The sequence below is a fragment of the Notechis scutatus genome, chromosome 4 (genome assembly GCF_049901735.1).
Source record: "Notechis scutatus isolate UNSWTSFEM ecotype Mainland chromosome 4, rNotScu1.2, whole genome shotgun sequence".
NCBI lineage: Eukaryota > Metazoa > Chordata > Lepidosauria > Squamata > Elapidae > Notechis > Notechis scutatus.
In genome coordinates this window covers 137568609-137581424 of record NC_142012.1, presented here as the reverse complement: position 1 = coordinate 137581424, position 12816 = coordinate 137568609, and the positions used below count along the sequence as shown (strand labels likewise).

General features: G+C 38.6%; 1 protein-coding gene across 6 annotated transcripts in view; it reads right to left on the bottom strand.

The window, feature by feature from the left end:
• Nucleotides 1–6223, bottom strand: part of MFF (mitochondrial fission factor) — a 30275-nt gene extending 24052 nt beyond the window's left edge. The window contains exons 1-2 of one of the 6 annotated variants that reach the window (XM_087965051.1): nucleotides 5948–6177; nucleotides 4660–4741 (exon numbers count right to left, since the gene is read on the bottom strand). The gene's annotated coding sequence lies outside the window, so the exon portion shown is untranslated. Of the gene's footprint in view, nucleotides 1–4659; nucleotides 4742–5947 lie in introns of all 6 variants that reach the window. The other 5 variants (XM_087965060.1, XM_087965058.1, XM_087965054.1 and 2 more) reach the window with 5 other exon arrangements.
• Between the last annotated feature and the right edge of the window lie 6593 nt (nucleotides 6224–12816).

The following is a 12816-nucleotide window of genomic DNA, read 5'->3' as shown; positions in this document are numbered from 1 at the left end:
AGGCATTTTCATTGTGTATCAAAACTAAAGAAAAATCATAATATGCCTGGTACAGATGACAGTTGTATTCTAAACTAATTTAAATATCCAGGAGTCTTAAAAACAGTTTGGTGTACACAATTTGCAAAAGTTAAAAGAAAAATGCCAGCTTCTAACTGGAATATAGCTGTGGTTGGTAAAAGGGAGTATGCATTAAATTTCACTTTACCGAAATTGACAATGAAAGACCTAGGAATACTCTCAAGCTATTGACTTATTCTCTCTAGGGAAAACGTAACTAAATAGATTGAATTCTTCTCATACAGACTGTGGAATTATTTATTAACCTTCTATCTTCTTTCACTTGAGCTTCAATCTTTGGCAACACACACTCCAATACTCCATGTCCTCTCCCAATTCAAAAGAAAAAACAGAGCTGTACAGATAGTCCTCGACTTACAACCATTTGTTTAGTGATCATCTGAAGCTACTGAAGCACTGAAAAAGGGACTTATGACCAGTTTTCACACTTACAATATTGCAACATTCCTATGGCCATGTGATCAAACTTTGGGCACTTTGCAACTGGCATGTATTTATGACAGTTGCACTGCCCTAATGTCACCATTTCTAACCTTCCCAGCTGGCTTCTGATAAGCAAAGGCAATAGGGAAGCCAGATTTGTTTAACGAGCATTTAACTGCAATAATTTGCTTAACAATTGTGGCAAAAGATTGTAACATGGGGGAAAAACTCACTTAACTGCCTTGCTTGGCAACAGAAATTTTGGGTTCAATTATGGTTGTAAGTCAAGGACTACCCTATGTGATTTGCATACAGCACTGATTAAGCCATTCCAGTCTTTGCCCCATTACTTTATTGTTTCAATAAAGATGAAAAACAACATAGCAATAAACTGATCTATACAGGCTTCTGAACTATTATGGAGTCAAAATAATTGTCTAAAGAGGAGCAGAACCACTTCAAAGCAGTCTCCTCTACATCCAATTGTGATAAGCCACTGTAGAAAGATAGCAGATCAGGATTAACCCACTGAAATCTGCTGGGTCAGAACCAGAAAAGGCTTGAATAAAATTAGATGTTTTATGAGATGGCCAAAGGTATCTTGTTAATATTACAAAAGACTAGTGTATATGATGCAGCTCAGGCTGAATTACAGTATTTCTTGGAGCATGACTGTTATGTGGTTCAAAAACGGCAGCAAAATCTTCAGCAGAACAAACGAAAAATCCTTTTATAAATATCCAATATGTCCAGACAAAAGATTTCCTTGTGGAAAGAAAAAATCACTACTCTCAATTTGTTATGAATATATCCTTCAGGTCCACAATTCTATAGAATCAAACTATTTATTTAAATATTTTATAGAACTATCCATCTTATAGCAGTGACTGGTGGCATACAAAGATTAAATATTAAAACCATCAACAATATAACTAAGTATCCAAATAAGTTTTTGTTTCAATTTCTAGTCCTATTCAAAATTAACTTTGACCTGTTTAGCAGATTTTTTATTTCATGATCCCGTATCTGGATATATACAGTATATACCCACACATATATATACTATGCTGGTCAAGAAGAAGACATGACATAATTATTTTAGCAACAAAATTACTGCATGGCTTGTACAATATTTTCTTTATGTAATTTAAGTTCTTATGAGAAAACAAAAACAAAACACTGGCATTGTAGCCAATACCTTAAGAGTTTAGGACACCTTTCCTCTAAAGCACATCTATCTTTATAATTGCAATTAAATGCAAATGGTTCCTCTAAAAAAGTTCCAAATCAATTTGAGATTCATTTGAACCATGAATTCTTATTTTTTTCCTCTGATGATACAAGCAGAATACACAAGTGTTTACAGAAAACTGATTTTAAATTTCTGAAAATCACCTAGAAAAGTATTTCAAATTCTCATATTAGAACCAGTATTTGTCTACATACAAATGAGAGTGTTTTGGAAAATATAGTATATTACTAAAAAAGGGCATTCAATGAGAAAATCAATACAGCCAGATCAATAATGCTTACTTAAAATAAGTAAAGTCTGTAAAATTTCAGGTTAAAAGTGGTAAGACATTAAATTATTGCTGATCAGTGCTCTAGTCCTGCTTGGCAGTGAAAGATTATACAACAAGCAGAAAATAAGCATAAGATTTGATCCATTCAAGACTAGAGAGAAATGGAAAGTATTAAAATGCTATACTAAGATTCCAAATTAGACTCTGCACAAAATATTACAATTATATAAAATTTGACTTTAAAATTGTATTTACTATTAACTAGCAAAAATCACCTACTCAATTTGCACCACTTTATATTCTGATTCATTTAAAAACACAATGCATACCAGTATATGTATAACAAAATTGAATGCAAGCATGTTTCAGAATATCTGGGAAAATACAAAAAATTCAGTTTCAGGATGTTCATTTTAGATATCAGTTTATGGATGTTATCCAACCTCTCAATTTAAGACATGTTTTGAAGACTATTTAACAAAAAATGTCTTGTGTTTAGAAATATCTGGACCTTTTTCATTTTCCCAATAGAAAACCACCTGGAAATCTTATGGATTCTTGAATCCTACTACAGAAGAAAAGTTAAAATAAAACTTTATATAACTTTAATTTGGAAAGAAAGGAAATTTATCTGGCCAAAGAACACTTATGCAAAACAGTCACATTGTAATACATGAAGATACTACAACTACTCACTAGTATAAGTACAAGTGTAATTCTTCAACTTTCACTAACCTTCCTAAAGGAATTTCACCCCTTGTTCGCTTGCTCATTCTGAAGTTTGCTTGTAATGTGTTAATATTACTACACTATAGCACTGTTTATTTTATAGAACAATATCACTGTACAGTGGAACTTTTCCACATAAGACATGACAATTGCTTTTCAAGCTGTAACGGAAAAAAAAGAACAGAAATAAGCATTAGGCAGATTACTAAATAAAATATTACTAATGACATTTTAAATAATATTTATGTATTCTATAATATAAATTCGATAAGAATATGCCAAATAGCTTCCAAATATTTAAAAATTTACAAAGGTTCAGAAATGCCATTTCTTTTTTAAATTCTCAACTCTAATTTTTAGAACAGCAGAATTACAATTCACAATAAAGCTAGTGAAGACTTAAACACAGCTCCTAAATATGTGAAAAAATTAATCCATATTTAACAAAAAATAATCTGTAACTAATTATGACTAAACACTTAGTACTTGCCTTCTTCTCAGCTTTTATCCTAGCAACCATAAAGATAAGATACAGAATATAACTATTTATATTTATCCCCTGTGGGATAGGTAAATCCCACAAAGAGAATGCATTAAATATATAGAGTTGGTTGTCTGTTTTTTCCATCCTTTACGGTCAAATTATGTCACCTTCTACAGATCACATTAAAAAGCATGTGTGACTCATATGGATTGAGATCACTATAACAAGCTTAATCATTATTAGTTAATCATCTATCTATATACAGGTAGTCCTTGACATGTGGCCACAATTGAGCCCCAAATTGCTTTTGCTAAGCAAGACAGTTGAGTGAGTTTTGCCCCATTGTATGACCTTTCTTGCCACAGTTGTTAAGGAATCACTGCAGTTGTTAAGTTAGTAACACAGTTGTTAAAATGAATCTGGCTTCCCCATTGATTTTGACTGTCAGGTCACAAAAAGTGACCACATGATCCAAGGACATTGCAACTGTCATAAATATGAGTCAGTTGCCAAGCATCTGAATTTTGATCATATGACCATGGGGAATGCTGCAACAGTCATAAGTCACTTTTTTCAGTGTTATTGTAACTTTGAATGATCACTAAATGAACTGTTGTAAATGGAGGACTATCTGTACTACTAAAAATCTCATTCCCATAATGTTTAATTGGGCAAAATGGTGCATCATAGGGCAATAATTTTTGAATCAAGGAATTTCAAATAGCTTAACTTAAGAGAATGTGTCAAAAATTCAGGTTCCATGACTCCTGTAGAATTGAAATTTGGCAGCTAAATAAATTAAGGACTTGCTACCAAAGGATTAGTTTCATATCTAAACTGAGATACAAGTATGTTTTCTTGTTCTTTAACTTAAAGCCAACATCATGGTTTAGCAATCAATCAAGTCACTTGCTTCTGAAAAACCTTGACTTAGCATTATACATGAACACAATCTTGGTGTGTTACTTTCTCCAATAAATGAAATTATAAACCTAAGAATATTCTTATAATAATAAACCAAGGGTCATGATTTAAGCATACCTTTAGTGGTTTTTGTCAAATTCTGTTTACTTTTGTTGAATTCTTAGTTTAAAATGCTGCTCAAAAAAAAGCCAAGCTTCACTAGGTTTCTAGGCAAACACAGAACCAATTGATATGCTAAAATAGCACAAAATCTCCATAACCAGATATATTCCATCATAATAATTACAAAGAAAAATGGACACCACTGTTTTATTTAAGTACAAATGAGGTAGAAGTAATAGGAAATATGAGAATTCGGTTAGAAAATTTTACTAAACTGGTATCAGAAATATAATAGATTAGGAGTTAACTTTGGTCTATTTCAAAAGGGGCAATTGGAATGGTAGAAAATTGTGATTTGTATAACCACACAAGATTCCTGCCATGGCAATTCACCTATGCCGAGGTGTTGCAACTGCTAATATCCAATATAATTTATTTGACCAAGAACTGAATCACTAGAATGTCTTTCAATGTGCTGTAAGGATATATTTAAAACTCCAATCAACATAGGCTGAGATACAGTAGTTGTATGAATAGAATCTAAGTGGAAGCCAATATTTATGACCTTTCCTTCTCCCACCCCATAAATTGTTGCATGTCTTTATACTTATTTCCAGAACTACATTCTATATTTCTGATGAAACATGTTGCTTCACAAAAATTTATTCAGCAATAAATTTGATACTCCTTAAGATATTTTCAGAACTCTGTTGGGCAGCTAATGATCAAATGGTAAATCCATTTTATCCAAGGCCCTTGTTAGTTAGTTAATAACAACTCAGGAAGTTTGGCACAGGTCAACACCTGGCATTCAGTTGCATTCTGCCAATAAATATAAAGGTAACAGTCAATGCAGTACTAAGGAGGGTAAATGAATTATAGCATCACAGAGCTTGAAAGGCCACTTAGATTATTAAGTCCAATCCTCTGTTTAGTGTAAGAATCCAATTAAAGCATCCCAGCCATATGGCTCCCCTGTCCTTTCTGGCATACCTATAATAAAATGACACCCTTCACCTCTCTTGTTAATTGGTTCCACTAATAAACTGTTGTTTCTACTGTAAGAAAGTTTCCGTTAACCAGAATCTGACTTCCTGGTTCCTTGAACTTAAACTTAGTTTCCTGGAATGAGAAAGAACAGGTTTTTTTTTTTCCTTCAACCTGCATTCTTTTAGGAATTTAAAGAATTATCAAACCCCCACCGCCACCCCAGGCTTCATTCCCAATGGCTTCAATCTCTTTTAGGATTAAGTTTTTTAGCCCCCGATCTCTCAACCTGCCTCAGTTCCTCAAATTCTTTAAACAGAGGCCCCAGAATAGGTTGCACTACGTGAGAATAAAATAAGTAAAACAAAAATCAGCAAACCCGCACATGGGGGGAGGGGGGAGGCGGAAGATAAGCAGAAATCAATGGAGAAAGAGAAGGCGTTAATGTTACAGAAGGTAACTGAGTCTTACGCTTTGAGGGCGGAGGGCGGAGGAGAGCAACAGCGGGGTAAAGCTGTTGAAGTTAGGGAGCAGAAGGACCTCGGGGCCGAGGCTTTTGTGGGGAAGGGAAAACGGTACGTGAGAACATCTGAATACAGGAAGGAAGCCAAGGATTCCTATACCAACTCCCCAGTTTTGCCCCACTGCTAATTTGGAGAGAAGGCCCCAAACCAACTCTCCCTTTATTTCTCACCCTGAGGCCAGCAGGGAGGCGGAAGCCTTGGTCCCAGTATCCACTCCAGCCGCCTCAGGCTCCGTTTCTCCGTCAGGGGCCGTTAGTGGCGGAGCACAGCGCGGAACTCAAAGAAATAAAAACAAAAAGAAAGAGAAAAATGACCTAAATTGTCCCAAATGCATTGCCGTAACCGGCAGCCGGGAACGCTCCGTGATATATCGCGTGATCGAGGAAGGGCGGAACCGGACCTTCAGCAGGAATTAGAAAATGTCGCGGCCATCTTTATTATGGTCGTCACGGGGTTCCCGCTCGCTTTGCAGAAAGGCGAAGACTTTCTTCCTTTGGCCAGTGCGAGGAGATGGGCGACGGCTGTAGAGCGTGGCTTCGTTTATTTTTGGTATTTTATTTTGGATTCACCTCCCCCACCCAAAAAATTTTTAAATATGAATATTGGAGTCTGACTATGATAAAGACCTAGGAAATCAGGGTTTCTTTTAAAAAATTGTTCTGGTTTTATGTCGCATACAGATTTAGCCAACTTAACATCTATCTGATACATTAATTATGGTGTGTCCCAATCTAGCTCAAGTTATGTTTTAATGTGCACTAATACATTTATATTAGTGCCCAAACGACACTAAAAAAAGATGTTAAAAAGTCTAGCCCAATTTCAATTAAGAAGAAAAATAGAGATTATTTTCAAAAGAGACCATCACGGCTGCAGTGTTCCAATATCTAAGGAGCTGCCACAAAGAAGAGGAGGGTCAACCTATTCTCTCCAAAGCACCCGAGGGCAGGACAAGAAGCAATGGATGGAAACTAATCAAGGAGAGAAGCAACTTAGAACTAAGGAAAAATTTCCTGGCAGTGAGAACAATCAGTGGAATGATTTGCCTCAAGAAGTTGTGGGTGCTCGAAACACTGGAGGTTTTAAAGAAGAGATTGGGCAACTATTTGTTTGAAATGATCTAGTTTCCTTCTTGAGCAAGGGGTTGGCGTAAAAGACCTACCAGAACCCTTCCAATTCTTATAGTGTTATCCTGACATACATGTGAATGCCTCACTATATTAATTCATTAGGTTTAATTGAATGTGCCTTACAATGAATTTCAGCATACGGATAAATATTTCCACAAATTGTGCATAGGAATCCCCCTTGCCTATAAAGACAGTTTATAACTCATATTTTATAAATAGGCATTAGGGATCCAATTTCACTGAAAACAATTTTTTTTTTCAAATTAATATGCATAATGCAATTAAAGATGAATCTTTTATATAAAATTATTATTTTCAAGTTCATGGATGGCATTCTTGATGTATCAACACAATTTAAACATATATATCTGACAAGATTTTGTGGTACTGCAATGGCAAAGATACCATGAAACAGGCTTGTAGATTCATTCTGAATATTTAACACAGTATTTGTCATACAATCCTGTGACAATGTAGCTCTCAACACATTTCCAACACCACCCATACACCAGTGGTGGGATTCAACTTGGCGCCCACCCTACTCCTGGGGAAAGGTTACTGCAAAATCCCCATTCCCTCCCTACCCCACTAACCTACTTTCCAGCTCTGTTCTCCTGTGCAGGCCAACAAAAGAAGACCCAGCCAATCAGCTGGGACTTGGGAGGCAGAGAATAGATGTGGGCAGGACCAGTCAGAGGTGGCATTTGCTGGTTCTCCAAACTATTCAAAATTTCTGCTACCGGTTCTCCAGAACTGGTCAGAACCTGCCGAATACCACCGCTGCCATACACAATTCACTCATAATCTTTCCCTTTTCTCATTTGCACTGTATTTGTTGCTACACATGGAACATTTTTACAAGGGAGTTGCTGCAGTGAGACTTTAAAATAGACTCTTATATTAACAGATTATTGTAAATCCTTACTGCTAAGTGGGAGCTGATTTTTCAAGAGAGACTTGCAACATTGTGGGTGGGGGGAGAGGGAGAGAGAGTGGGAGAGGGAGGAGAGAAAGAAATTGAGATTTAAAATGTGACCTTTAAAAACTGCCTCGTCTTGCAGTGAGGCTGTAAAAAGCTTCCATTGACATATGGAAGTTATTTTAAAGCCTCATTGAAATGAAGAATGCGGGGATGCCTTCACTGATAGACAAAGAGACTACAAGTAACCTTTGAAAATGTCTATGTTATAAGGAGGCTCGCTGGCCACGAGCCACGCAAAGTCAGTCTCTGACATTGGAGAAATGAGTAGGACATTAATCCTTAGTAAAAAAAAAACAGATAAGATAGGTACCTTGGGGGAAAGGAGTGTAGATTCTGAAGAGGGTGAAAATCTTCCCTAGTTGTTATCAGGCGATACAGGGAACATCTGGTGACGGGACTGGACATTTTTTGTCCAACTGAAACCTTTAAGAATGACTTAACAACAGTTCATTTAGTGACCGTTCAAAGTTACAACATCACTGAAAAAGTGACATGACCATTTTTCATAGTTACAACCTTTGTTGCATCCCCGTGATCACGTGATCAAAATTCAGATGCTGGGCATAGTTATGACCATTGCTGTGTCTCAAAATCATGTAATCACCTTTTTCAACCTTTTGACAAGCAAAGTTAGCATGTTGCTAACTTAACAATTACAGTGATTCACTTAACTGGCAAGAAAAGTTGTAAAATGGGGCAACACTCATTTAACAAATGTCTCACTTAACAACAGAAATTTTGGGTTCAATTGTGGTCATAAGTCGAAGACTACCTGTACAGTAAATTGTTCTGTTTAACATAACTGATTTTAGTGAGACAAGCATTTCTAATTTATTCTGATTTAATCCAGAACTACCAAGTAATTAATGAAGGTGCATTCCTGAACCTATATTATTAGGAGCTGGGAATTAAGTTCACTAAATATAATAAGGCTTACTTGTATATGTGTTATTCGGTACAGTAGGAGATCGGCAGGCAAATGAAGAGTAACATTGGTAATGACTGCAGTTGCAGTGAAAGAAACCCAGTGGTTTATTACACTAAGCTTATTAACAATTAATCAATTTCTTTTGTTTGTGCATTATATTGAATAGTTCAGGTTCCAAATGGACTGAATTGGCTTAAGATAAAAGATGCAAGGGAGCAATTGCTTGCACATTTAGTATTTTAGTATTTATTTGATTTGTCAATCGCTTACAAGGTACAAGGTATAAGAATAAACATAGTTTTGAATACATGGAGATACTTATAAGAAAAATAAAAAGAAACAATAGGACAGGGACCGTAGGCACGATTGATGCGCTTATGCATACTCCCTACAGGCCTCTTAGGAAGGGGGTGAGGTCAATAGTCACCTTCCAGTGAAGGAGAACTCTTACTCCCTGCCACTGCTGCATCTGCCAAAATTTTAAGAATTCAATATTTGGCAGTTATATTCAATATTTGGCAAAGTTATAATGGCACATTCTATTTAAATAATCAACATGTTTGTTGTGTCCGTTGAGAAAGGAAGCTCGGAGTCAGTGACTTGGTTTCAGCTCTTTATTGGCTCCTGATACAGCTTAAGCTTGAAGGGAAAAACTGCGGCTTTTTATTCCCGAGCCGCGGTGGTCATGACCAATGACACGCTAATCTCCGCGATTAGTTTCCACCAATCGCGGGGATTCGCAACGGGCCAATCAGTGCGGCTCGCTCGACCAATCCGGCCGCCGCTTAACCAATCGGCGACGCGGGGCTGCGAGTATGTAAATTGACTTGTACAGAACACCCCTCCCCTCTTGGTTCGGTCCTACGTAACGTAGTCCCGTAGGTAGGCGGGGCTTCGTACTTGCCTACTTGACTTGCGCAGCTTAGTTGTTGTTTGGCTCCCGGCCGGTTCGGTCGGGACTTCTGTTTCTCTTGGCCCTGTCGATGGAACCCCTGGAAGGTGTCGCTGGGCCTCTTGTTGCAGCTCCCTCCCGGTCTACCCGGTTGGTCGAGCTGCGACTTTCGCCGCTCCTGCCTGGTCTTTCCGGGCTGGTTGAGCTGGCCTGGCTGTTCCTTCCTGGTGAGACTTCGGCTGGCTGTTGACTGGTGAGTATTGCTGGTTATTTCCTATTTGATCCCCTGTATCTTCCCTCCCCTCTTGGTTTGTGTTATCGGGTCGTCTGTGTTTGGTTGCGTGTCGGTTGTGTTTTTTGTTCTTGATCTTATTTGATCGATGTGGCGTTTCCATGTTTGTCCGTCGGTTGTCTGTAACCGGTAGGGAGTGGGGTCCTGTCAGTTGGGTTATAGTTGCCGTACCCATAGTGGGTCTCCGGTAAGGTTTCTTGCATAGACTGCGTCGCCTGGTGCAAAAACCCGTGTTTGCTAGATGAGTCCGGGTTTTTCCGGGTTGTATGTGGGTGTAATCTGTCGAGTGGTGACCTTAGTTTCTCCCCATTAGTAATTCTGCCGGGCTTTTGTTAGTCGTTGTGTTTGGGGTGATATGTTGTATTAGGAGCATTTTATTTATTTTTTCTTGTATGTCCCCGTGTTCGATTTTTTGGAGGGTTCTTTTTGTAAATTGAACCATCCGTTCTGCCCTACCATTGGCCGCCGGATGCGCCGTGCCGCTGTCAGTGCGTGTCGTATGTTCGCTCCGCTAGGAATCTTTCGAATTCCAGCGAGGTGAACTGGGGTCCGTTGTCTGACACGGATGACATCCGGGAGACCGTGGGTTGCGAAGAGTTTGTTTAAGACCTTGGTTACCGCATCTGTTGTGGTGGTCTTCATGTTGCTTACCTCCAGCCAGTTGGAGTAAGCATCCACTGTGATGAGGAATGTGTTCCCTTTGTGGGCCCGGCAAAATCTATATGGAGTCTCGACCATGGTCCCTGGGCGTTTCCCATTCTAATATTGGTGCTGCGGGGATTTGGTCTGGTTTTGGCAGCGCGAGCACTTGGCTACCCATGCCTCGATCTCCTTGTCCATACCTGGCCACCAAGCATAGCTTCTGGCCAAAGCCTTAGTCCTCACAATCCCCGGGTGCCCTTCGTGTAATAATTTTAATACCTTCCTTTGCAGTTTTTCCGGTATGACCACCCTGTCCCCCATAGCAAACAACCTTTCTGTAGTGACAGTTCTGTTTGCCGGTTTCGGAATGTCCTGAATGCTTCATCGTTGTCTTTCTCTGGCCATCCCTTTTCTACCCAATGTAATACCCGCGCCAGACGCTTGTCTTTATTAGTCTCTCGGGCAATGTCTGACGCGGTTATGGGTAGGTCCGGCAATGTCTCTATGCTGAGGGTGGCCGTCGTGGGAGCTGGATCGTCGCCTAGGTCGGGAAGCGGCGAGCGGCTCACTGTATTTGTTGCTACACATGGAACATTTTGGCCTTGTTCCCCGCCAGGACAAACGGTGGTCTGTGATGAGTTGCTGCAGTGAGACTTTAAAATAGACTCTTTTATATTAACATTATTGTAAATCCTTACTGGCTAAGTGGGAGCTGATTTTTCAAGAGAGACTTGCAACATTGTGGGGGGGGGGGAGAGGGAGAGAGTGGGAGAGAGAGAAGGAGAGAGAAAGAAATTGAGATTTAAAATGTGACCTTTAAAAACTGCCTCGTGTTGCAGTGAGGCTGTAAAAAGCTTCCATTGACATATATGGAAGTTATTTTAAAGCCTCATTGAAATGAAGAATGCGGGGATGCCTTCACTGATAGACAAAGAGACTACAAGTAACCTTTGAAAATGCCTATGTTATAAGGAGGCTCGCTGGCCATGAGCCACGCAAAGTCAGTCTCTGACATTGGGGAAATGAGTAGGACATTAATCCTTAGTAAAAAAAAAAACAGATAAGATAGGTACCTTGGGGGAAAGGAGTGTAGATTCTGAAGAGGGTGAAAATCTTCCCTAGTTATCAGGCCATACAGGGAACATCTGGTGACGGGACTGGACATTTTTTGTCCAACTGAAACCTTTAAGAATGACTTAACAACAGTTCATTTAGTGACCGTTCAAAGTTACAACATCACTGAAAAAGTGACTTATGACCATTTTTCACAGTTACAACCTTTGTTGCATCCCCGTGATCACGTGATCAAAATTCAGATGCTGGGCATAGTTATGACCATTGCTGTGTCTCAAAATCATGTAATCACCTTTTTCAACCTTTTGACAAGCAAAGTTAGCATGTTGCTAACTTAACAATTACAGTGATTCACTTAACTGTGGCAAGAAAAGTTGTAAAATGAGGCAACACTCATTTAACAAATGTCTCACTTAACAACAGAAATTTTGGGTTCAATTGTGGTCATAAGTCGAAGACTACCTGTACAGTAAATTGTTCTGTTTAACATAACTGATTTTAGTGAGACAAGCATTTCTAATTTATTCTGATTTAATCCAGAACTACCAAGTAATTAATGAAGGTGCATTCCTGAACCTATAACTCCCAAAACAAAACAAAAAAGCAGATTACCCATAACAATAAGGAAACTTCAATCCAAAAAGAGATCACTCTGGCGGAAAAACAAATCTGGTCACGTTGCCAATTTCAAAAGCCGATACAAAAATTTATGCCACCAGATAAAGACTGAATGCACCAATTATCACATTAAACAAGAGGAAAACCTTCTAAGCACCAATTCCACCCGTGCTTTTTACAATTTTGTAAACAACAAACTAAAAGACTCAAGGTCCATCCCACCCTTGATAGGACCTGATGGTAAAGACTGCAACGACGACACCATTAAAGCCAACCTCTTTAACACATTCTTCGGCTCAGTATTTGTAAACAGCAATGGATCATGCCCAGTATTTCCTAGCCGTACCACAGATAACAACAATGATCTAATACATATCGATTTTACAGAAGACAATGTTGAAAAAGCACTACGCAATCTAAAACCATCTCTATTGGACCGGATGGAATATGTGCCTACTTCTTAAAAAAGCTATCCACTGCC